At 40.9% G+C, this 25515-nt stretch overlaps 1 protein-coding gene, 1 long non-coding RNA gene and 1 pseudogene across 23 annotated transcripts in view; 1 reads left to right on the top strand and 2 right to left on the bottom strand.

Moving 5' to 3' along the window:
* Nipped-A (Transcription-associated protein Nipped-A) overlaps nucleotides 1-25515 on the bottom strand; it is a 509451-nt gene that overhangs the window by 315117 nt on the left and 168819 nt on the right. The gene's annotated exons all lie outside the window — the stretch shown is intronic.
* LOC139354934 (uncharacterized) overlaps nucleotides 1-25515 on the top strand; it is a 154053-nt gene that overhangs the window by 52554 nt on the left and 75984 nt on the right. The window lies entirely within an intron of this gene.
* Nucleotides 218-11821, bottom strand: LOC139354893 (dol-P-Glc:Glc(2)Man(9)GlcNAc(2)-PP-Dol alpha-1,2-glucosyltransferase-like; annotated as a pseudogene).

The following is a 25515-nucleotide window of genomic DNA, read 5'->3' as shown; positions in this document are numbered from 1 at the left end:
AGCCGCGGTACTGTTAACGGAACAATTTACAAAATCTTTCAAAATTTGTAAAACCTTGTTGTGTAACGACCCTTTACTAAAATACCCCATTTTAGGAAACCATTCATATTCTTGTCGCGAGGAACCATTTGTTCAGATAGACCGGTTTTATTCGCAAGTAGAACGCTCAACAAAAGAGAAGAACAATACTCTACGGTGGAAAAAGAAATGCTGGCCTACACTTGGTCTTCAAATCGTCACACACCTCTGACTCGGTTAATGACGCACTGTGGCGAAAGTAATGTTTAATCTTCAAACTATAACTGAAATATTAAAAGAAATCCTAACACCGAACAGCTTACATGCAATCCTAGCATCCAACACAATTTTTGAATCGATAAAAAAGTTTACGTCCAAAACTTTAAGGACCACAAATTGGACAGGTGTAACAAGAGACGGTATTTAGGGATTACCATCAGAAGAGTAATCATCGTGGAATAGAAGAAACTTTAACCCACCTGAAAAGAACCATTTACTTTTCATATATGAAGCAAAAGATCACGCAAATAATTAGTTCATGTGATAATGAAATGTGATGAAAGACAACCTAAGCCTAAACATGAAAAAACCGAAATTCCGGAACGATCATTACAAATAATTCACAAGGATAAATATACTATAAATGGCCAGACTAACTTAACAATGATCGAAAAATTCTATAAGTCTGGCAGCGCTTACTGAATTATCATCTGAAACAGAAAGGCGAAAGGCTGGAATGTAATCATGAAGACATATTATTAGAAACGTAACCACCTATAACAGAACATACACTCCGTTACTAAACATGCACCACAAGCTATTTTCAGGGAAAACACACAATTTAAATAAAGAATTTAACTACAACACGGAACACGACTACTTACAGAAACTTAACGGTTTTCAGAATAAACTATATATACAAAAGATAAGGCCCAATTAGAGGACAAGATGAATTCTAGAATTCCTGACTTGATTTGTGTGCGAAATTCTGAAATATTAAAAGAATGATATTTCCAAGAGAAGAAGTAAGTACAAGGTGAGTTCCAAAGTAAACAGGACTTTTTTAATCTAGCGCCCTCTAGTGGCGCCATCTATATGTCAACTGGTGCGTTAGAATCTGCTATCGTTTATTGACTTCCAGTAAAAATTTCATGACATTTCATCTATTGAAAGTGAGGTTATTGCGTTTTAAGTGTCAGTATGTTTTTGTCATCGGTGCGAAAATGAGCTTCGAACAAAGAGCCAACATTAAATTTTGTTTTAAAATTGGTACAACTTTTACCGAAACGTTTCAATTGGTAAAACAAGTTTATGGCGATGATTGCCTATCCCGTAGCAGAGTGCACGAGTGGTTTCAATTAAACTGTGCGTGAATTCATAAAAAATCAGCCGAAATCATCATTGAAATTCATGGAAATAGAATTGAACATCTCCAAAACATTGATTTATCGCATTTTGACCGAACATTTGGGATTACAAAATGTGTGTGCACGGTTTGTTCCGCACAAATTGACTGACGTCCAAAAATTGCTCAGAATTCAACAGGACATCATTAAAGAGGCAAAAAAAGACCCGAACTTCCTTTACTAGATTGTGACTGGTGACAAAACGTGGTGTTTTCAATATGATCCCGAAACGAAACGCCAGAGTGCTGAATGGAAGGCGCCGGACGAGCCGAAATCCAAAAAATCGCGCCTGGAGAAGTCAAAAGTGAAGACAATGCTGATTTGTTTTTATGATTCCAAGGGTATTGTCCACAAAGAATTTGTTCCACCCGGCCAAAACGTTAATGCGGTATTCTACCTTGGAGTTTTGAAGCGTTTGGTGCGCCGTATTTGACGTGTTCGGCCCGAATATGGCGAAGATGGAAGTTGGCATTTGTTGCACGATAACGCGCCGTCTCATCGATCGACGCTTGTGTCCGACTATTTGACCAAAAATCACATTTTAACCATCAATCACTCCCCGTATTCACCGTGCGACTTCTACCTTTTCGGAAAAATGCATTTGCCGATGAAAGGAAAGCGTTGTGCAGACGTAGAGGCCATTCAAAAGGCTTGCACCGGCATACTGGCGGCCATACCGGGCAACGAGCTAAAACACTCGTTCGACATGCTTTTGGACCGTGCAAAAATAAATTGATTTTGCCGAAAAAACTATATGTTCTGTCTTTTTTTTAAAGTCCTGTTTACTTTGGAACTCACCTTGTATGTCAAAAAAACAAGTTATAATTGTTGTACATAAAAAAAAAATTTGGGGATTTAGGATATAGTTGTTCGATCCGGACTTATACTACTATTATTACTACCTGTAATAAAAATAAGACTTTTGGAAAGGTTTCATCTCGATAGCTTTTAAACTGAGAGACTAGTAGTTTGCGTAGAAACGGATAAACGGACGGACAGACGGACATGGCTAAATCGACTCGTTTTTCGAGACCATTTCGTCAAAAATGAGACGCATATCGTTCCGCCAACTGCCGGAGAGAGCGGACGTGTTTTGCGCGAGCTCCGGAAAAGAACACCAAAAAATAAGTTATAACATAATACTGGAGCAGTCTAAGAAATAATTAGTGCTATGAATTAAAAAAGTGACAAATTATTATAAATAAGAAGTACCACGAATAAAACTTAGCTTAATGAGCGGCCATCAAAAATAGTATTTAAATGCCGAAAACGTAAATGACTTCCAATCTAGGTTTTTAGTTCCAAAGGAATGCAGCTTAAAGGAACTACCAAATTATCCTTTGAGGACCGCGGTAATTTTGGCTGTAGAACTCCTTGGTGAAGTACACATAAAATGTGGCCACATTAAGAAGCCTAGTTCCCCAGCCACTCGGCGCAGCCCTTGCAAGTGTGCCGCGTTGTTCAGCCGGAAGACGATGTAGGGCACCAGAAAGTAGCGCAGCTCTAAGAGTAGCTGGAAGCACAGCACCAGGAAAAGATTGACAGGAAGCTGTCCGGCATAGGACGCAGTCCGCAGAAGAGCACGCAAATGGAGAGCAGGTAGACTGGAGCCATGGCGTACCGAATCCACCAAAATCGTCCGTAAAGTCGGCTCCAAAAGTAGAAGGTATAGTGTCTGTTGTCGGCTAGCAGATATGGATGCATCTCGGTGATCAGGTGTATCAGAACCAGTATTATCAGCATAACCAACGAATTAGGTCCGCTGCCGAACGTAACTGGCGTATGGTGTTGTATGTTCCAAAGCCCACCACAATAGAGCCATTAATGAACAGGAACTTTACGACGGGCGGATTGATCGTAGCGTAGCATTTGGCCAAAATGCTCAGAAAGCAGATGCTCCGGAATTGGGGACTGCTAAAGAGTTGCATCCACAACTCTTCGACCATCAATCGGATTTTGTCCTTGGGAACGACCAAAGTGCGGATGCATTGGTGGACTAACGTGTCCAGCACTGTCATCCCGGTGACCATGCAAACCCACACGATGTTCGTCTGGCGCATTAGCACACAAAGACCGCCGCCGGCAGATGAGCCTTCTGCTGCCAATAGTTGCAGAATAGGAGCAACATGGTCAGCGACAGAGTGTCTGTGTAGTACAGGTGGGTGAAGAAGTAGAGTGGCCGGAGAACGGTCATCGTTATCGCCTCAATGGCGGCATACGAGTTTCCCCCGAGCCTTCCAGGATGCAGCGCCTGATCTTGTAGAGCAGGAGGATGTTGATACCGCCATCGGCCAAGCTAAGCATCCTCAGGCCCGTTACCGTACACGGGTTTAAAGGATTCAGGGTGAGGGCAATCAAGTAAAAGCGCAGAATCTCCGTAAACCAGGGAAACGGTTATCTTTCATATGTCTCAACCCGTGATAAAGAAGTAGAAAAAGGTATTTAACGAGCAACTCAGGCGTACTGACCACTGACAGTGAAAAAGCGCGGTCTTGTTCTACCGCCTCCTCACCTTGTGGGAGTTATGGTGGAGCAAGCATGGAGCTTGCAGTGTAGAGAACCACCACCAGTTTCGAGTCATAGCTCACCAGCCAAGAGCGCAGTGACCTCATTAATTTCTGCAACCGCAGAAACTGCAACAACAACATCAACAGAAGCTTTGTCAACTTATACAGTGCCGATTAAAGACACAAAAACCAATTGTAAGTACGAGGGACAATATCGGTTATAACAAAACACCAGCGGATCCGGCTACACAGAGTGGCCTGGATCGTTACATCCAAATCAAACGAAAGCTTAACCTACAAAATAATATGGTCCGAAATAAACTGAAAATAAGCTGCCCAATAAAGGCGTTGAACAATTAAGGGCATCTATAATAACAAGAAATTCACCCTATTGTCGGATGTTGAAAATATTCAATCCGAACCTGGACAACTGCGGACTTCGGTCAGTCTGCATAGCTTGTGAGGCTTCCACAATTTTGAACTATGCCCTGCAAACAAAGAAGACCCAAAAACGAAAAATGCGCTAACTGTTGAGAAAACCATACCGCAAACTACAGAGGCTGCCGAGTCTATAAAGAGCTGAAGAATCGGCTTCAACGAGCAGAATACACAATATGAGGGCGTGCAATCTCAAACCACATCTGAAATTTTCTTTGGGAAAGCAGCCAGACCTTTATATGGCCCTCAAATGTGGGAGTAGCATACGCCAGTACCCTGAAAAAGGACTAAAAAATCCTACGTTGATTCCTGACATTTTCATTGCGAAAGCAACCAGACCTTTATATGGCCCTCAAATGTGAGAATAGCATACGCCAGTACCCTGAAAAAAGGACTACAAAATCCTACGTTGATCCCACAGCCGAATATAATAACCTCTCAGCAAGCAATATGACAAAAAACCAATAACATCGAAGCCGTTGGCCTTACAACAAAGTATGATGGACTTTATGTCCTTCATAAATACAACAATACAAAACCCTATGCAAAACCAAAACATTCTTATAAAGATGCTGCATCCCAACAATCTAAATAATAGATGTCTTGTCCTCATTGAAAACCACATAGACGTAATGCTGCTGGCAGAAACGCATCTTACAAGTAAATATTAAGCTTGTTAGTACATGGGAAGCTCCGAATAGCATCAAGACTGGACGAAAAGCATATTGTGCCAAAACTTTAATTTCAAAATCAAATTTTCATAGTGCAACTAAAATTAATGATAATTTCTATGCAATGTTTTTAGAATTTGCAGTATTAGACTTATCGAAAGAAAATGTATGATTTTCACTATCAATATATGAAGCCAAAGTTTCAGGAAAAGTTATTCTTAAATTATATGGATTCTGATTCATTTATCTATACAATAAAAACTGAGGATTTTTATAAAGGTATTCGTAATGATCTTGAAGAAAAATTTGGTACATCGGATTTTTCAGATGAAAGAATTCATCTATATAACTTCAAAAGAGTTAACAAAAAAGAGTTTAGGGTTTTTATAAAAAAGAGCTTAACGGTAAACTCATGACATATGTTTATATTTACTAATACGAACATGGCCCCCTTACGGAATTTACTCGCAACAAATATTTTCAGGTGATTATAGGATGATTGTAATATTTGTTTTTCAGTGGAAGAATTGACATTACCTGGACTCATTTTTATTGTTCTATGCACTCTATTATTCTATTTATTAATTAATTGCTTATACATATCTATCCACTTATATTTTCCATTAAAACTAAACTCACGCCACATTAATTTTTTAAGAGTTCTATTGAAACGTTCAACTACAGATGCTTTAAGAGTACTGAAGGTTGAATAATGATTTATCCTATAACTTTTCATCAGCACCTTAAATTTCGAATTAAAGAATTCAGTGCCATCATCAGTTTGCAGGTTTTTTGGTGTTCTATGACACGAGAAACATAATATGCATTTTTTGATTAAGTGCCTCACCCCAAGCATATTTCGAAAATGTGTCTATAACAGTCAACCAGTATAGGTACCCATCATTAGATTTTGAAAAGGCTCCCATTTCAGCCAAATCTGCTTGCCACAGATCGTTTATACCGAGATGGTCGGTAATGATATCGGTTTTTTTTACATATTTAAATATATAGTCCTCAATGGTTTTAATCTTTTCCAGAATTTTAGCAAAAAATTTGGTCAGCGCTGTCTGCCCTCTTATTATAAAATTCAATTTTATTCTCTAGGCTTGAAATTTTTGTGAATTTCTCCCAACTTTCCGAGATCTCATCAGTATATTGTTTCGTTGCTAGATCATTTTTGTCTAAAGGTTTAGTTCCGTTTTTGGTACGTTTATTTTGAGCATTTAGAATACCGTCGGTAGACTTAACACGTCTTTTCAAATTTTCTGATCGTTCCCTATCAACAGAAAAATTTTCAAACTGGTCGACAGACATGATGATGAAGTGATGTTATTTTATTATCTTTAATTTTTAATTCTTTATCTCCCAAAGTTAATTAATTGTTTGCAGTTTTTGTAGGTCCATAACCTTTATCCAACACATTTCCTCTGGTCAAATTACTGATATTAAAATCATAACTATAACTAGTGTTATTATCTTCTAGCTCTGCATCCACACCCATATCGGCTTCTCCTGTATCCATTGGTAAAGGTGTTGTCCCTTCTTCTTCACTCTTTTCCGACTCCTTTTTTCATCTTCTATATCTTCCTATATATTCGTCTGCGAAAAGAATCACTATCATCGCAAGACTTTGGTGGAGTTATATTTCGATTAGACTGCAGATCTTTCTCATTAGTTGTAAATTAGAAATCGTCAAGCTCTCTCTCATCATCATCGTATTTTTTAATTTGCTTAAATTCACGCTTTACTTTTATACAATCTTTTACATTAGAGATCTTTTGTTTTTTATTTTTCTTAAGATCATTTAAGGGTTCAGTAATGGGTTTAAAAGTTTCCTCCAATTATAAATTCGTATGATTTTTGACTTGTTTGAGATCATCGAATTTTCGCTTCATAGCAAATCCAGCAAATCCTGAGTCATATCCAAATGGTAGTCCGAATGTTGATTTTAGTAAGAATCTGTAGCTCGGGTAGCTCTTGCTTGAATCCCTTTTATGACATGTTTATGACTCATTTGTGGAAAGGACAGAATCTTAGACAGTTTACCTGTTAAATGTTCTGGGGCGGAAACAAAAATGTGTGTTTGAAAATATTCCACATCTGAGAATCATTAACTTGTAAGATTCATTTTATTGGGGTTCTTTTGATTTCTAAATTAGTTTTACAATCATAGAAAACATTATTCCTCAACATTATCGGACATGTTCCTCTAAGATAACCATCTTTGAATACTTTGGGTGTGAGACCTTTCATACGTGCACAGCAACATCTGTGATAATGAGGCAAAAGGGTACGTGATCACACCTTTCCCCAACATGATCGGATATGTTCATCTAGATAACAACCTTTGAATACGATACACATAATGAGGGGACGGAAACATGATCAATATTGTCACATAGGGATGTGGGGACGATGGGGGCAATTAAGTATACTCTGGACATGATCGTGAAATTTTTTTGACTTCAAAGCCCATCTTTCCATATATTTGTTTTGAAATTCTCTAGAGGGTATTCCAAATTTTGAGTCAATTTGAGGATCTAGGAGACCAGCAGGCCAAGTGAAAATATTGCAAGACAACAATGAGCTGTACAACAAGTTAACAAGTGAACAGGTGATCAAGTGAATAAGTGAACAGATGAGCAAGTTAGCAAGTGAGCAAGAGAGCAAACGAACAACTGAGCAAAATGAGTGAGTTGAGTCATTAAAAAAAAGAACAAGTGAACATGTTACCCTAATAAGCATTATTTTCCCAACACTAATGTCTTGGCTTCGAATAATATGGAATGCCAGCGGCGTTTCACGGCACAAACTTGAAATAATTTCAATTCCTTATTTAAAACCTCTTTGACGAAATGTTGCTGGCAGAAACGCATTTTACAAGTAAGTACAACTGCCAAGTAAGAGGATACACTTCGTAATGCACAGATCATATAAGGGGCCGTCCATATACCACGTGGACAAATTTTAAGCACTTTTTGAACCCCCCTCCCCCCCCTCGTGGACAATCGTGGATTTTTAACTAACCCCCCCCCCCCCCCCACCACTATTTTTGTCCACGTGGACTTTTTATTGAAATTTTTTTTTTCTTTTTAAAAATGATATCTATAGAGATTTTTAAAAATGGTAAATTAATAGAAGTTTAATAGTAAATTTAAAAGTGGAATAAGTAACATAAAGGTTAAAATTAAATTTTTACTATGTCCATGTGGACATTTACCTCGAACCCCCTCCCACCCCTCGTGGAAAATCGTGGACTTTTGACGAACCCCCCCTCCCCCAAAACTTTCCACGTGGTATATGGACGGCCCCTAAAGCAATTATAAGCTTCAGCAACAAACTCGACTATGTTTTCCCTGCAAGCGTACATACTGGCAGCTGTCCCCAGAAAAGTTCCGGACTTAATTGACTTCGCTGTGAAAAGGACCTCTTAAGAAATCTAGTACGCGCTAAACTTCTATCGGACTTAGATCGAGGGAATCACACTGTAAATGTTTCTAGACTTCGGGTGAATTAGAAGCCCAATTCCTTATATTGAAACCTCCAGCCGCGGGTATGTCTCGGACCTTTAGGGTAGCCTCGATTGCTTCAGTTTCGTCGCCTAGGTAAGCAGCTTGTATTCCTCCGCGTTTTTGTCGCGAACATAATGAGCAATGCATTGCGCACAGGATATTCCGAATGTCATAGATCTCATTACAAAAGTTCTGATAGCCTGCGATTCCTTGTTGTACCACACAAAACGTTGAGCGTCGCATCTGATTCCAGAATTCGAATTTGGTGGAACATTTCAGCAATGTCGCCACAAACAGCTATTTTACCAACTCGAAACGCCATTTGCCAAAAAGTTCAGGTTCTAGGCTTATCTTAGCCTTTAGACAGTTTAGCCGTTTCATTGCGTTGTTGTAGCTTTCCGGAAAAGTGGGATTATTCTCGCGTAAAGAAGTCCTTCTTGATAATGTCCTTCATTTTTTGAACATGTTGAACAAAACGTCTTTGTAGTAACAGTTTCAAAAACTCTCTTTAATGCTCTTTTTAATCTCGTCACAGTTGCACTGGCAGTGGTGCATGGAAAATTCAGTTTTGGAGCTTGTGGAGCCTTGAAGTCCCCAACCGAGAATACACTTAGACGCAATTGGATGACTCCATTTTCCTTCTCTGAGCCTTCGTGGTACAGCGAGCTTCCAGTTGTTGGTTCCAAAGAGAATCATTGGTTCGGCATTCGAATAAGATTGTAGGGGTATTCCATCTAGATGTGGAAACTTGATGCGCAATTCATTTCCTTGATCGTCTGTTTTGGCAAGCCTAGGTTTCTCACAGTATGGACATTATTAAGCCAATATGTTTTAGTGGCGTCTGCCTCGGCGATTCGAGTATTGCAGCATACGGAATTACCCTCCCTTCTGATGGTTTGATTGGTCCACTGCATACAGATCGGTTCGGGGGTGCCACTTATGTTTAAAAGCTTAAAGATATCAGTTTTGAATATTGTTCGCAGTCCAAGCAAGACGATGGGAATCCGGTTGTACCTACATACCCAAAAAGGACCGAAAGAACATAGAAGAATCAGAAGAATCAATTCGACCTCTTTTCTTGTGATAAACTCCTGACTAGTAGAGATCAAAATATTGTTCCATTTTTTTGTGTGCCAATCACAGGTAACAAAACCCTTAAAAGCTAACTTTGTTTGAGTTTAGTCTGAAATATTTCAGATAATTCCGTTATAAAGGCAACCAATTCTGCCTACACGTGGACGGCTTCACCTAGCTGGAAGATTGAGGAATTCAAGAAATATTTTCAAGAATCACCACCATCAGCACCCGATTAGGAACAGCGTACCCAAAATCTCCTAATTTTTTCCAACTAACAACAGATAAAGAAAATGAATTGAAATTGAAAAATGAATTAAATAAGCAAAACCAATAGATAAATGCAACCCATATACCTATAGGACTTACCTGTATTTTAAACCTCAATATACCTTAGCCTAACCACAAAAAAGTGAAGAAAAAGAATGGATGCTGAACAGATGAAATTAATTAAATACTGAAAACATTTTCGTTTGTTGGAATTTAGGTAGTTATTTTTGATTGATAAGTTAAACGAATGCTTATAGTCCGGAAGAAGAATATAGTTACACATACATGTGCATAGCGCGATAAAAAGAATCAAAACAAAACCACGAAAATTCTGTATATTACGTGCTATCGAATACCGCAAAAGAACAAAAGCTGTCGGCACTCGTCTCCTAATCTAATGTCTTAATAACCTTAGATACAGCAAAATCATCACTGCTGTCCTCCGCGAAAGATCTTTCGGCTCGGGAATTGCGAAGATGTAAGTGATATACCCAAATATTCATTGTCAACTGAAAAGCTCATAAATATACATATATAATATGACAACTCTTTGAGAAGTCTGCGGATAGTTAAAATTGCATTGTACTGGCTTGCATCCCAATTATTACGGCTGTTCAACAGCACGAGACAGAAAGAATAAAGAAAAAAAACCCACATTCAATCAAGTAAAACAGGGAAACTACTATCGCACTTATTAATACAGTCCTCATTATTATTTCTCAAACATTACGCACTCGTTAGCATGATCGTAATTTAAGAGAACATTTGATTTTAGTTGTAAATTTATAAACTTGTATAAATGAATTAATATTGAAATTTTAGAAATGGTCTTGAATAACTATTACATCGAATCTAACCATTTCGGCACATTTTGAAGGCTTTCTTAGAATATACAACGCTTTGTAAAAAATGAACTAATTTCTTATCATGTTGGAACCCAGCCGTATTGGAATGTTGAAGAGTTACCTCTAAACCTTTCTGAGGGATCTCTGACTTTATTAGTTTTTCTGGGTTTTTTCGGAGATCAAGGTTGGGTGGGAGTACTTGCAGCGATGCGAGATTATGTAAGAAAGGTAACCTTTGCTGATACGATACCCTGTTGTCTACTTAGCTGACAACGTGAGCTACCGAATTAATCGATTTTTTTTATACCCCCAAATCATTTCGTACGCGAACAAATTTGAATAACCGCAGCTAACGCTGGAGCTAAGCGCGAGACAGTAATATTGAAACCGCGCACTCCGTCCCAGTCCCCGAACATCTGCTCCGAACGGAATACCCGTTAATCGTTACATATTTTAATGTTGCCTTGAGCGTGCGATCAATTTTACGCCTAGAATGCGCGATAGCTCTTTGAACAGGCCAGACTCGAACTGACGTCCTTGGTTGCTCGTGATCCTCACAGGCACACCATAATGTGCGATCCACTCGTGCAGAAGTGCGCTTACCACCTCTTCAGCCGTGATTTCAGTCAATGGAACTACTGGTGGCCATCTGCTGAACCGGTCGATGACCGTCAGGCAATAGCGATAGCCATTTGACGGGGGTAGCGGTCCAATCAGGTCTATGTTGATGTCCTGGAACCGGGCATCGGGCGAATCGAAGCTGTTGAAAGCTGCTCTATTGTTGCGATATATTTTGCACCGCTGGCACTGGATGCAGGAAGACGCCCATGAGGCGATGTCTTTGTTGATGCTGGGTCACACTAAGCGTCCTGTGACAAACTTGACGGTGGCCTGCTTGCCGGAATGGGCCAATCCATGCAGCACGTCGAATAACGTTCTTCTCATCGGCGATGGAATGTATGGATGTATCGCAATACACGCTGATGCCGGAGTTTGACAATTGGAGTTTACGCAATTGCAAGGATGATTTGCCAGTCTCAGCTTGACGTCCGCTTCTTGTAGGCGCGTACAGTCGTCCATGTCGATCTGCTGAAATTCTGCGATGCGGGAGAGGGCGTCTGCAACAGTGTTAGTGGAACCAGTGATATGCTCGATTTTGGAGCACAATTCAGCGATAAATGACAAATGTCTCCCTTGTCATCGCGATGCTTTTTCGGGATCCTGCCGAAACGCATACACTAGCGGCTTGTGATCGGTGTACATACTGTACTGCAGTGGCGTCCCTCTATCATGAACCGATTAAACTTGGCCGCCTTATAAATGGCTAACGTAACGTACGCTTTTGTGTATCCTTCATGACCTTGGAGTAAAAGCTTAGCGGCTGCAGTTGTCCGCCGTTGAGCTGGTGGAGCGCTGCACCAACCGCATAATTTCTGGCGTCGACATAAAAATCGAGATGCGTATTGGCTATTGGGTGCGCCAACCGTGTTGCGCTGACCAAATCGGACTTGCAGCGCTCAAATGCGTTAGTGGCATCCTCAGTTTACCCCACTGGCGATTGATCATTTTTCTTGTTGCCAAAAATGAGCGCTTGGAGAATACCTTGGGTGACGGCAGCTTGCGGCAGAAAACGACGGTAATAGTTAAGCATAGCAATGAATCGACGCAATTCGCATGTCCTGGTAGGCTTTGGAAACTCGTTGATCGCATTCACTCGTTCGACTGTTGGGGAAATGCCGTGTGCTGTAATATAATGTCCCAGAATTGTTATATCAGTGTCGTCGATATACACTGCCACAAAATTGAGATCGCCGAGGATGTTGTTCATGTGCCGCTGAAACTTTTGCGATGCATTCCGGAGAGCAAATGTCATCACATTAAACTCGAAGAGCCCGAACGGTGTGATGATTGTGGTCTTTTCTTGATCCTTCGGCGCGAGTGGAATCTGATGATAGACGCGGGCCAAATCGATGGTGGAGAAGACCTGGATGCAACCGCGTTGACCGTGTGGTGTCCCTACTCCCAGGTCCAGTCGGCCATTAGCGCGATATTATCGGTAATCGCCACTACAAGTCGCAAGCCCTTGGTCAACCTCTCCCAGGATATGGCTTTCAAGGCGACCTCCCCGATGCCGCCCCTAGCCAGTTCGCGCATACGGCGCAGCAATAAAGACGGCTTGCTGCCCCGAGCTCCAACGACCTGAACAATTGCGCAAACTGCGCCTGATTTGAAGGTAGATGTTCGGCAATCATTTTTCTCTTTATCGCTTCATACTTTCCCGCTAGCGGCGGATTCCGCTAAATGTACATTATTGTCTCCAAGTATTCTGCCGTATGTTCAGTGCAGTATTTTCAGCGTTTGGTGAAACTTGGTGTCGTCCACCGTAATGCGGAGGCTTTGCGAACTGTGACTCCAGCAGGGTGAAGAAAACGGCTGGGTGCCCTTTAAATTGCGGAGGAGCCCTCAACGACACTCGGCTGATCTCAACTGATGTCTGCTCGATGCCATCCGGTTTGGTTGAGATCGATGGGAGCGAAGCGGACAAGTCCGGAGCAAACGCGACGGGTTGCTGGAGTGCAGTCGGTGCAAAATATTGAGGTTGGATTACACCATGCGGTTGCAGTGGTAGTTGGGACGCTGACTGCTGTGGGGTTTGGCGAGGCGTCTGCTGCGGCAATTGAACGGGCGCCTGTTGTGGTGGCCCTTGTAGTATCTGCTGGGGTGACTCCTGCCTCGAGCCGGCGACCTAATAATCGCTGTGATCAACCATGTTTTCTTATACAGACAGTAGCACATGTAGGGTTTTGCATTTTCGATGAGAAAGATTATATTTATCAGGTTTTAGCTAAACACGAAATTAATTCAAATAGCGATACAATTGAAACATGTGGGAGGTTCAATATCACAGTGACCTATTATTTGGGCTATAAGTTTTATTCGTTATCAGCGGGACTTGCACTTAACCTTCTCGTGTCAAGTCTGCGGGGAGAGAGAGATTTCCGTTACCGAACCCAAGGGAGAAGCTTTTTAACAAGTCCGCCGTGCCATTCACCGCGAAGCTTGAGTAGTCTCAGCTGTTTGACATTCACCCGTAGATGCTGGCACTGGGTTGGGACTTATTAGGTGGTCCCCACAAGCTCAAGTTGGCCATCTCGGGTGGTTCAGGATATCGGTCCAGGCAAAATTAGCCTTTCGTTGTAGGAATATCTGTGGTGTATAGAATAAACAGAGTAGTGCCCAGTGCGCTACCTTGTGGAACTCCAGATTCAATGGTATACTGGTTAGATGTTGTTGCATTGCATCTCACCACGAAGACTTATGAGTGTTTTCTGGCATCTACTTTATGATTTTATGCCTTTAAGCCAAACTCGGTCAAATGCTTCGAAGACATCGAGGAATATCGCACTGCAAAGGCTGTACGAATTTATCCGGTTGACCTGCTCGATAGTTCCGTGCCTTTCCCGGAACCCGAATTGATGTGCCTGAATTAAATTGTGTGCTCTTAGATATGGTGTTATGCGTATTGAAATTTTCTAATAATTTGGACAGCCACGATAATAAACCTATTGGCCTGTACAATGAGGGAATTGTGAGGTCTTTACCAGGCTTTGGTATCATTATGACTGCAGATTTTTTTGATTTTTTTTGGGAGGTACCCAAGTTTTGTGATCCCGATAAATAGTTTGCTTATGGCTTTGAATAAGAGTTATTAGGACCAGCGAGTTGTCCGATGATAAGTCCGATAGAAGTTTAGCGCGTACTAGATTTCTTAAGAGGTCCTTTTCACAGCGAAGTCAATTAAGTCCGGAACTTTTCTGGGGACAGCTGCCAGTATGTACGCTTGCAGGGAAAACATAGTCGAGTTTGTTGCTGAAGCTTATAATTGCTTTAGGGGCCGTCCATATACCACGTGGAAAGTTTTGGGGGAGGGGGGGTTCGTCAAAAGTCCACGATTTTCCACGAGGGGTGGGAGGGGGTTCGAGGTAAATGTCCACATGGACATAGTAAAAATTTAATTTTAACCTTTATGTTACTTATTCCACTTTTAAATTTACTATTAAACTTCTATTAATTTACCATTTTTAAAAATCTCTATAGATATCATTTTTAAAAAGAAAAAAAAAATTTCAATAAAAAGTCCACGTGGACAAAAATAGTGGTGGGGGGGGGGGGGGGGGGTTAGTTAAAAATCCACGATTGTCCACGTGGGGGGGGAGGGGGGTTCAAAAAGTGCTTAAAATTTGTCCACGTGGTATATGGACGGCCCCTTATATGATCTGTGCATTACGAAGTGTATCCTCTTACTTGGCAGTTGTACTTACTTGTAAAATGCGTTTCTGCCAGCAACATTTCGTCAAAGAGGTTTTAAATAAGGAATTGAAATTATTTCAAGTTTGTGCCGTGAAACGCCGCTGGCATTCCATATTATTCGAAGCCAAGACATTAGTGTTGGGAAAATAATGCTTATTAGGGTAACATGTTCACTTGTTCTTTTTTTTAATGACTCAACTCACTCATTTTGCTCAGTTGTTCGTTTGCTCTCTTGCTCACTTGCTAACTTGCTCATCTGTTCACTTATTCACTTGATCACCTGTTCACTTGTTAACTTGTTGTACAGCTCATTGTTGTCTTGCAATATTTTCACTTGGCCTGCTGGTCTCCTAGATCCTCAAATTGACTCAAAATTTGGAATACCCTCTAGAGAATTTCAAAACAAATATATGGAAAGATGGGCTTTGAAGTCAAAAAAATTTCACGATCATGTCCAGAGTATACTTAATTGCCCCCATCGTCCCCACATCCGTCCCCTCATTATGTGTATCGTATTCAAAGGTTGTTATCTAGATGAACATATCCGATCATATTGGGGAAAGGTGTGATCACGTACCCTTTTGCCTCATTATCACAGATGTTGCTGTGCACGTATGAAAGGTCTCACACCCAAAGTATTCAAAGATGGTTATCTTAGAGGAACATGTCCGATAATGTTGAGGAATAATGTTTTCTATGATTGTAAAACTAATTTAGAAATCAAAAGAACCCCAATAAAATGAATCTTACAAGTTAATGATTCTCAGATGTGGAATATTTTCAAACACACATTTTTGTTTCCGCCCCAGAACATTTAACAGGTAAACTGTCTAAGATTCTGTCCTTTCCACAAAAGAGTCATAAACATGTCATAAAAGGGATTCAAGCAAGAGCTACCCGAGCTACAGATTCTTACTAAAATCAACATTCGGACTACCATTTGGATATGACTCAGGATTTGCTGGATTTGCTATGAAGCGAAAATTCGATGATCTCAAACAAGTCAAAAATCATACGAATTTACAATTGGAGGAAACTTTTAAACCCATTTCTGAACCCTTAAATGATCTTAAGAAAAATAAAAAACAAAAGATCTCTAATGTAAAAGATTGCATAAAAGTAAAGCGTGAATTTAAGCAAATTAAAAAATACGATGATGATGAGAGAGAGCTTGACGATTTCTAATTTACAACTAATGAGAAAGATCTGCAGTCTAATCGAAATATAACTCCACCAAGGTCTTGCGATGATAGTGATTCTTTTCGCAGACGAATATATAGGAAGATATAGAAGATGAAAAAAGGAGTCGGAAAAGAGTGAAGAAGAAGGGACAACACCTTTACCAATGGATACAGGAGAAGCCGATATGGGTGTGGATGCAGAGCTAGAAGATAATAACACTAGTTATAATTATGATTTTAATATCAGTAATTTGACCAGAGGAAATGTGTTGGATAAAGGTTATGGACCTACAAAAACTGCAAACAATTAATTAACTTTGGGAGATAAAGAATTACAAATTAAAGATAATAAAATAACATCACTTCATCATCATGTCTGTCGACCAGTTTGAAAATTTTTCTGTTGATAGGGAACGATCAGAAAATTTGAAAAGACGTGTTAAGTCTACCGACGGTATTCTAAATGCTCAAAATAAACGTACCAAAAACGGAACTAAACCTTTAGACAAAAATGATCTAGCAACGAAACAATATACTGATGAGATCTCGGAAAGTTGGGAGAAATTCACAAAAATTTCAAGCCTAGAGAATAAAATTGAATTTTATAATAAGAGGGCAGACAGCGCTGACCAAATTTTTTGCTAAAATTCTGGAAAAGATTAAAACCATTGAGGACTATATATTTAAATATGTAAAAAAAACCGATATCATTACCGACCATCTCGGTATAAACGATCTGTGGCAAGCAGATTTGGCTGAAATGGGAGCCTTTTCAAAATCTAATGATGGGTACCTATACTTGTTGACTGTTATAGACACATTTTCGAAATATGCTTGGGGTGAGGCACTTAATCAAAAAATGCATATTATGTTTCTCGTGTCATATAACACCAAAAAACCTGCAAACTGATGATGGCACTGAATTCTTTAATTCGAAATTTAAGGTGCTGATGAAAAGTTATAGGATAAATCATTATTCAACCTTCAGTACTCTTAAAGCATCTGTAGTTGAACGTTTCAATAGAACTCTTAAAAAATTAATGTGGCGTGAGTTTAGTTTTAATGGAAAATATAAGTGGATAGATATGTATAAGCAATTAATTAATAAATAGAATAATAGAGTGCATAGAACAATAAAAATGAGTCCAGGTAATGTCAATTCTTCCACTGAAAAACAAATATTACAATCATCCTATAATCACCTGAAAATATTTGTTGCGAGTAAATTCCGTAAGGGGGCCATGTTCGTATTAGTAAATATAAACATATGTCATGAGTTTACCGTTAAGCTCTTTTTTATAAAAACCCTAAACTCTTTTTTGTTAACTCTTTTGAAGTTATATAGATGAATTCTTTCATCTGAAAAATCCGATGTACCAAATTTTTCTTCAAGATCATTACGAATACCTTTATAAAAATCCTCAGTTTTTATTGTATAGATAAATGAATCAGAATCCATATAATTTAAGAATAACTTTTCCTGAAACTTTGGTTTCATATATTGATAGTGAAAATCATACATTTTCTATCGATAAGTCTAATACTGCAAATTCTAAAAACATTGCATAGAAATTATCATTAATTTTAGTTGCACTATGAAAATTTGATTTTGAAATTAAAGTTTTGGCACAATATGCTTTTCGTCCAGTCTTGATGCTATTCGGAGCTTCCCATGTACTAACAAGCTTAATATTTACTTGTAAGATGCGTTTCTGCCAGCAGCATTACGTCTATGTGGTTTTCAATGAGGACAAGACATCTATTATTTAGATTGTTGGGATGCAGCATCTTTATAAGAATGTTTTGGTTTTGCATAGGGTTTTGTATTGTTGTATTCATGAAGGACATAAAGTCCATCATACTTTGTTGTAAGGCCAACGGCTTCGATGTTATTGGTTTTTTGTCATATTGCTTGCTGAGGGGTTATTATATTCGGCTGAGCGTTCTACTTGCGAATAAAACCGGTCTATCTGAACATATGGTTCCTCGCGACAAGACCTGGGAGCGGTCTACATTGCATCGGTGGTTAATATGAACGGTTTCCTAAAATGGGGTATTTTAGTAGAGGGTCGTTACACAACAAGGTTTTACAAATTTCTAAAGATTTTGTAAATTCTTCCGTTAACAGTACCGGGTCTTTAACTTTTAACTGTTGCGTCATGGGCTTAGTGATTTTTGCAAAGTCCCAAATGAACTTTCTATAATAGCCCAAAAGACCCGGGAATGATTTGATCTCCCTCTTTTTTATGTTCTTGGTGTTGGCCGTAATAAATTTGTAGTGCCCCCTTGTGCCGTAAAGGCAGTTTTGGGTATATCCTGGGTTCCATCTCAACTTTATGGTACCCCTTAGCCAGATCTAGGGCCGTGAAATATATTTGCTATCATTTACTATTTTCTAAGACTAAAACTACTGTTTCTAAAATCGAACACCATCCTCAACTTTTTTTTTTAGAAGCGTCCAGTTTCTTGAAAACATGTAATACTGGAAGACTCCAGGGCGAATGGCTGTGCTTAATGATATTTTGGTCTAGAAGTTTGTTTATGTCTTTGAATTTCTGCTGCTTCCCTGAGGCTGAGTCTGAATGTTCTACAAATGTTCTCCTTTTAAAAAATTACCTAAGTAAATTAAGGTATTTTATTGATTTGAAAACTTTAAAATTATATATAAAAGTGTTTTAAATGTTAAAAGGGTATATTGAATTCGGCGAAAAAACCGTAACAGGTAGAAGAAAGCGCTTCCGACGCCATAAAGTAAGTATAATATATATGTTCAATAATGTTTTCTGAAATATATTGCTTTCGTCTTTACTTATTGACTTTAAAAAAGGTTTGCCACGCCAACACAGGTGTGGCGCCCACAGTTTTAATGCTAGAATTTTAGCTGAAATGGTTTGGTCTCGTACTTACCTATTAACGGGTATCTAATAGTCGAGACTCCAAGTTTAGCGTTCTTCCTTGTTTTTTAACTGAAAACAAGGAAGAACGCTATAGTCGAGTACCTCGACTATCATATACCCGTTACTCAGCTAAAGGGACCAAAGGGAAATGGAGATATGCAAGCAGCAAAGCGAGATTAAAATGCGCCACCTACCGGCGGTAGACAGATTTAAGCGTTATGGGCGTTAGAGTGAGCGTGGCAAATTTTTTTTTTGGGTTTTAGTTAACATTTTTATTCTAGCAACAAAAACAGTTTTGGGCGGTTTGTGGGCGTTAGAGTGGGCGTGGCACGCTGCTAAAAGAAACTTGCGCTGCGTAAGAAGCTCAGGAATCTGCACGCCAAATCTCAATAGCCTAGCTCTTATAGTTTCCGAGATCTCAGCGTTCATCCGGACGGACGGAAAGACGGACAAACGGACATGGCCAGATCGACTCGGCTAGTGATCCTGATCAAGAATATATATACTTTATGGGGTCGGAAACGCTTCCTTCTGCCTGTTACATACTTTCCGACGAATCTAGTATACCCTTCTACTCTACAAGTAACGGGTATAAAAATAACTAAATCTGCATATGCATTTACGTATTTTTAAAAAGTGTATACTGCCAACTGCATACCGGCTAGCCGCCAACTGCCAACCGCCTACCTCTAACCAATCACCAACCAACCGCTAGCAGGTGCCAAACTACTGCAACGGCGCTCATCCCAACATGACATCAACGGCACTCACTCCAAGAGGACTACAACAACGCTCACCCCAAGACGACTGCAACTGCGAGGGACGCCGCAGCTCATTAATTCTCCCTTTTTGTTTTCTCATTTGCAAGATTATACTACTGCGGCTGACTACCTTCTAACCCCGACGCACTACCGAGGCTTGGGGGTTCGATGTCGTTATGTGCCTGCAACTGCTGAAGTGGACATCGCCTTCAGTTTGATCTGGGTCAACCGTGGTCAACCGCCAATTGGACACTGGCATGGCACGTAAGAGGGGCAGATGACCACAGGAGCTTTCCGCACACCGCCAACCAACCGCTTACTGCCAACCACCTACTGCAACCCGCCGCTGAAAGATGACAAGCGATTACAACAGCGCATATCCCAAGACGACTACAACAGCGCTCATCCCAAGAAGACTACAACAGCGCTCATCCCAAGACGACTACAACAGCGCTCATCCCAAGACGACAACAAAGCGCTCATCCCGGGAGGACAGCAACGGCGAGGGATGTTACAATTCATTACCCTACTTTGTTTTGTTTTTTCTCTCTCTCTGTTGTTAGATTATGCGTAAACCTACCTCTTGTCAGCCACATGACAGCAAAATAATGTTAAAGCATCACAAGTCTTCTGTTATTGTAAACGTTAAATAATATTCATGTAAATTACTATAATCGTAATAAGGTGAATAAAATGACCAGCTCTGTTTCGGCAGGACTGATTTTCATATTAAAAAAAAAGTGAAAGGAAATTAAAAACTCCCATTTTATATTCCCTTAGAAACGCCTATTATCGGGGGTGCCACAGCCATGTCTATATCGACTGGGCTGTTAATGATGTCACGAACTGCTACACCGGTGTGATGGTCTTGCTCGAATATCGTGATGCCTATCCATAATAACCGAGAGATATTCGAGTGCAACAACAAGCTTATACCGGAGATACAGAATGTTACCGGCCCAGTACATTTTGAAACGTCGTTTACATAAATGCATCGGTTGGATCCGACACCAATCAATTATTAGCCGTAATCGTGACACGAACTTCAAATTAACTGCGACATTTATAATTAGTGTATACACACCAAGGGAAGGCAGAATCTGACAAATAGATTCTTGCGAAGACACTTCGCGTATTGGTGTTAGTGTTTCGTGGCAAAAAAAACCAGAAAGAACAAAACTGTTATCTGATTCCACGGTTTGCCTTTCTACCAACTAAGGCTGTGAGTAGCGGCATAGCTTGCGAAAGCAAATAAATTTTCCCCCAACCGGCAGAAAAGCTCACAACCGACATCAATTTCACGAACACGTAAAAATGTTTGTACGGGGAGATGATACTTGCAAAAAAGATCGACCCGGGAAAGACATAATATGGGTTCAGTGTGATAACTGGAAAACCTGGTACCATTACTCTTGTGGGCGTGAAGAAAGCGAAAATAACATTAAAGGCTGGGCCTGCTCTCCTTGCGAGAAGGGTGATACCGACATCGTGAAGACCAATACAACTGCACAGCAAGGCTCCGCCGCGCAGGGATTGCAAAAAGAGCCGAAAATGAGTTTACAAGAAACACCCAGTATAAACATGTCAACTAACGATCTTATGTTACAGATGCTAGAGGATCAGAGATGTATTGAACAAAAATATAATATTTTGTCGCGCCAACACGATTCCAACATGACATGGACAGACACGACAATGGGCCCCAGCTGCGTTCTGTTGCCGGCTTTTCAAATGTCGAAAAAATGCTTCGACTTCAAAAGTGTCATAAAGGGATAGCGTACGATCTAGACCGAGACAAGCTTTTGTTGCCAACCATGGTTCCCATTGTTATAAGCACATTAAAAACATTTTTGGTCGTCCAGATCAAATTGTGGATCGCCTAATTGAGAAAGCTAAATGAATTTCGGTAAGCAAGGACAGGCTTGATTCACTTATCGACTACGCCCTTGCTGTTCGCAACATCTGTGATACCATGGAGGCCTGCCAACTAGGTGCACATCTGAACAACCCTATGCTTGTTCGTGAGTTGGTTGACAAAGTTGGAACGAACTGATTTTGTTGGTCTGCTCGCTACGAGATTCGTGCGGCTAGCTCAGAAGATTGTGTGTTCGTCCCACCAAATTTATAAGACGTGAACGCATAACAGTGGGTTTTATTCTCTTGTTATTAATACAGCGGGTGCGTGGCTGGGCTGGTCTCGGTATTTCCCTACTCTGGTTTCACGGACTGCTGATGCTCCTCGTCCTGGCTTGTCGATGCGTTGACTTGGCGACCGCTGGCTTCTGTGTCGCAGGCTGCTCGTAGTGGCTCGCCGGCACGCTGACTCGGGGTCGCTTGTCGCACCTTGGACTCGCAGAGAGTTCGGCCTTGCTGACTTAGGGAAGCGTCACCGTTGTCAGACTAGGGTGAACAACGATTGCTCTCCAGGCAAGCCTTTCGAGGCAGTCAAGGCTAACGCCAGGAAGTTGCCTAGCCGCTCACTTTGCCTCGCGCTCAAACCGGCTTCACCCTAATGCTTGACGTCCGCGACGTTCCTGCGCTCCCCAATGAGCTCCGCGCGGCGATGGCGACGTGGCTGCCGGTGATGTCTGCTGGCGTCGCTGCCGATGTCCACTGCGCTGTTTCTTGTCTCGCGTGTCTTTGGGCAACCGCCGTTTCGGGACTTGCCGAATCGCAGGGCTTCTCCAGGACAACGCCTCTTGAATGCCTCAACGGGTCGATCGCTCGCTCTTCCTGTCTGGTAGCTTGGCGTTTCTGGCCCTCGGAGTTTGAGCAGTTGCTGTTCGGGGACCTCGCCGGTAATCGCAGGGCTCTCCAGGACAACGCCTCTTGAAACCACAAATCATTGAACCGTTCTTCCTTCGCGCCAGGTCCTGCTTGGTCGGGCAAGGTAGGCTGGGTCTTAGACAACTTTCCCCACGCGATCACGGTTCCTCGTCGCAGGACTCTATTGCTTGACTCTGAAAGACCCGCCGGGCGATCCGCCAGGGTGTGGTCGTGACAAAGTTGGACTTTGTTGAATTGACTTAGCCGTGTGATGCCTTCCGGACCTTAGCCACCTGTGTCTCAATTCGGAGATTCCTGATGTCACAATCCCAAACGTCTCGACGTAGCGATCTTTCTCCTTGTAGGCTTCCCACGGCGCTGCTTCCAACGACTGGATCTGTTGTTACTGACTTGCTGCTGGTTGACTTGGTACTTTGACTTTTACAATTCACCGTTACACATTTCGCCCTCTGCATACGGCCCCACACTAGGGGGCTAAGCGCGGCGATCTACCGTTAACCCTTCGCTCCTTCTCTCCAAACTCTCTTTCCTCGTACTCCCCAAACTCTCTTGAACTGAATTTTCCAAACACTTCCTTCCCGCAGTGCCGATACTACGCGCATTCGCTGCGTATCCAGCAGCTGGCAGCCCTCCGTACAATCGATCTCTTCATCTATTTGTGCGGAGTTATTTAACTCCTCACAGTATGTAACAGGCAGAAGGAAGCGTTTCCGACCCCCATGAAGTATTTATACTCTTGATCAGGATCACTAGCCGAGTCGATCTAGCCATGCCCGTCTGTCCGTCCGTCAGGATGAACGCTGAGATCTCGGAAACTATAAGAGCTAGGCTATCGAGATTTGCCATGCAGATTCCTAAGCTTCTTGCGCAGCGCAAGTTTGTTTCAGCAGCGTGCCACGCCCACTTTAATGCCCACAAACCGCCCAAAACGGTGGCTCCTACAGTTTTGATGCTAGAATAAAAATTAACTGAAATGTATTGCTCTCATCAATACCTATAGATTGACCCAAAAAACAGTTTGCCACATCCACTTTAACGCCCAAAAACCGCCCTTAAACTTCAACAAATCGTAAATATGAACGCGGATAGCTCGGAAACTATAAAAGATATAGAATTGGGATTTCAGATTTAGATTCCGTAGCCTTGTACGCAGCGCAAGTTTGTTACGCGAATAGGCCACGCCCCACAATACGCCCAAGCCACAATTGTCATGCTACATACAACATTTTAACTGAAATGTATTATGCTCGTCAATACCTATCAATTGATAAAAAAATTTGCCACGCCCACTTTAACGCCCAAAAATCGCCTAAGCCTGTGGAGCCTACAACTTTCATGCTAGAAAAAAAATTTAACTGAAATGTATTTGTCTCGTCAATACATATCGATTGACCCAAAAAAAAAAGTTTACCACGCCCACTCTAACGCCCATAGCGCTTAAATCTGTCCATTGCCCACATAACCATATATTGAGATCGCGGGTAGGTGGCGTATTTCAATCTCGCTTTGCTGCTTGCATATCTCCCTTTCCCTTTGGTCCCTTTAGCTGAGTAACGGGTATCTGATAGTCGAGCTACTCGACTATAGCGATCTTCCTTGTTAGCTTGTTGAACAATTTATAATTTTTTTTTTATAAATATATTCCAACTTTCGTCGACGTTATGATCACCTGATTTTGTAAACGTTCCAGTTTAGGTACATTTTTAATTTCTTTTCCAGTTGATTTTTAGACGATATATACCCTTTGAATTTGTTTTTATACTACCGATCTTTCCCTGGTACATGCTAAGCGAAAATGTTCAGTTTTATAACTTTTGAAACCAAAATCCCGCAAAGCAGTACCGTTTCTTATTTTAGGTAAGAGCCGCATTAGCGTTGGCCTTTGTGAACAGAATCACATTTTCCAAACAATCATTATACATAATAAAAGGGGGAAGCTAACTTCGGAAAGCCAAGTTTCTATACCCTTGCAGGTCGTTTCCGTGGGAGCATTCTATGCACAGAGCTTTCCGATTTTTAGAAAACTAAAAACTAATTTCAGAAAGCGAAATATATCGGTCTTTGTATTGTTTTGACATTAATTATCCGATCGTTCCTATGGCATCCAACTGATAAAGTCGTCAGAGTTTTTTAAAATTTGATTTGAAGTTCTAAAATATTAAAAAAAAATTAATTTCCCCAGAGTAGAAGTTAAGTTTTTATTTTATTATATATTTTTTCTCATTCTTATTGGAATTATAGAATATAGTTGTCCGATCAGGCTTGTTCATACTTACTTACTACCTGCAATATAAATAAGACTTTTGAGAAGGATTCATCCCGATAGACTAGTTTGAGAGACTAGTTTGCGTAGAAACGGACAGACTTAGCTAGATCGACTTGTCTAGTAATGCTGATCAAGAATGCATTCACTGCGTTGCAAACTTCTGACTGAAATGCTAATCAAGTTCAAGCCAGAAAAGGTTAGATGTGGATGTATAGTTGCTATCTAGTACCAAGTCTCTCCCTGGATTCCTTTAGGCATGCATTGGACGAGATTGCCTTCGCTACCCAACCATCATTGCCGTCAATTTCAACAACAATATTTGGGTACGATTATTACTCGAGGCCATTGCAACTCTAGACGTGGCGCTACTAAGCGACGGTACGCGGAAAACGTAAATCCGGGCAGAAGCCGGATCTATCATAGACCTCACATCCTCGTTAGCCCGATGTTTTCACTGGAAAATCAGCGATTTCTTCACGGCTAGCGACCACGAGGCAATTCTGTGTACAGCAGGTACCCGCTGAGGACCAGCAATCAGGAACAGAGAAGTCAATGGCTACCGCAAAGATAC

This window comes from Drosophila suzukii, unplaced genomic scaffold (genome assembly GCF_043229965.1).
Source record: "Drosophila suzukii unplaced genomic scaffold, CBGP_Dsuzu_IsoJpt1.0 scf_4, whole genome shotgun sequence".
NCBI classification, from domain to species: domain Eukaryota; kingdom Metazoa; phylum Arthropoda; class Insecta; order Diptera; family Drosophilidae; genus Drosophila; species Drosophila suzukii.
This window is presented reverse-complemented; position numbering and strand designations above follow the sequence as displayed.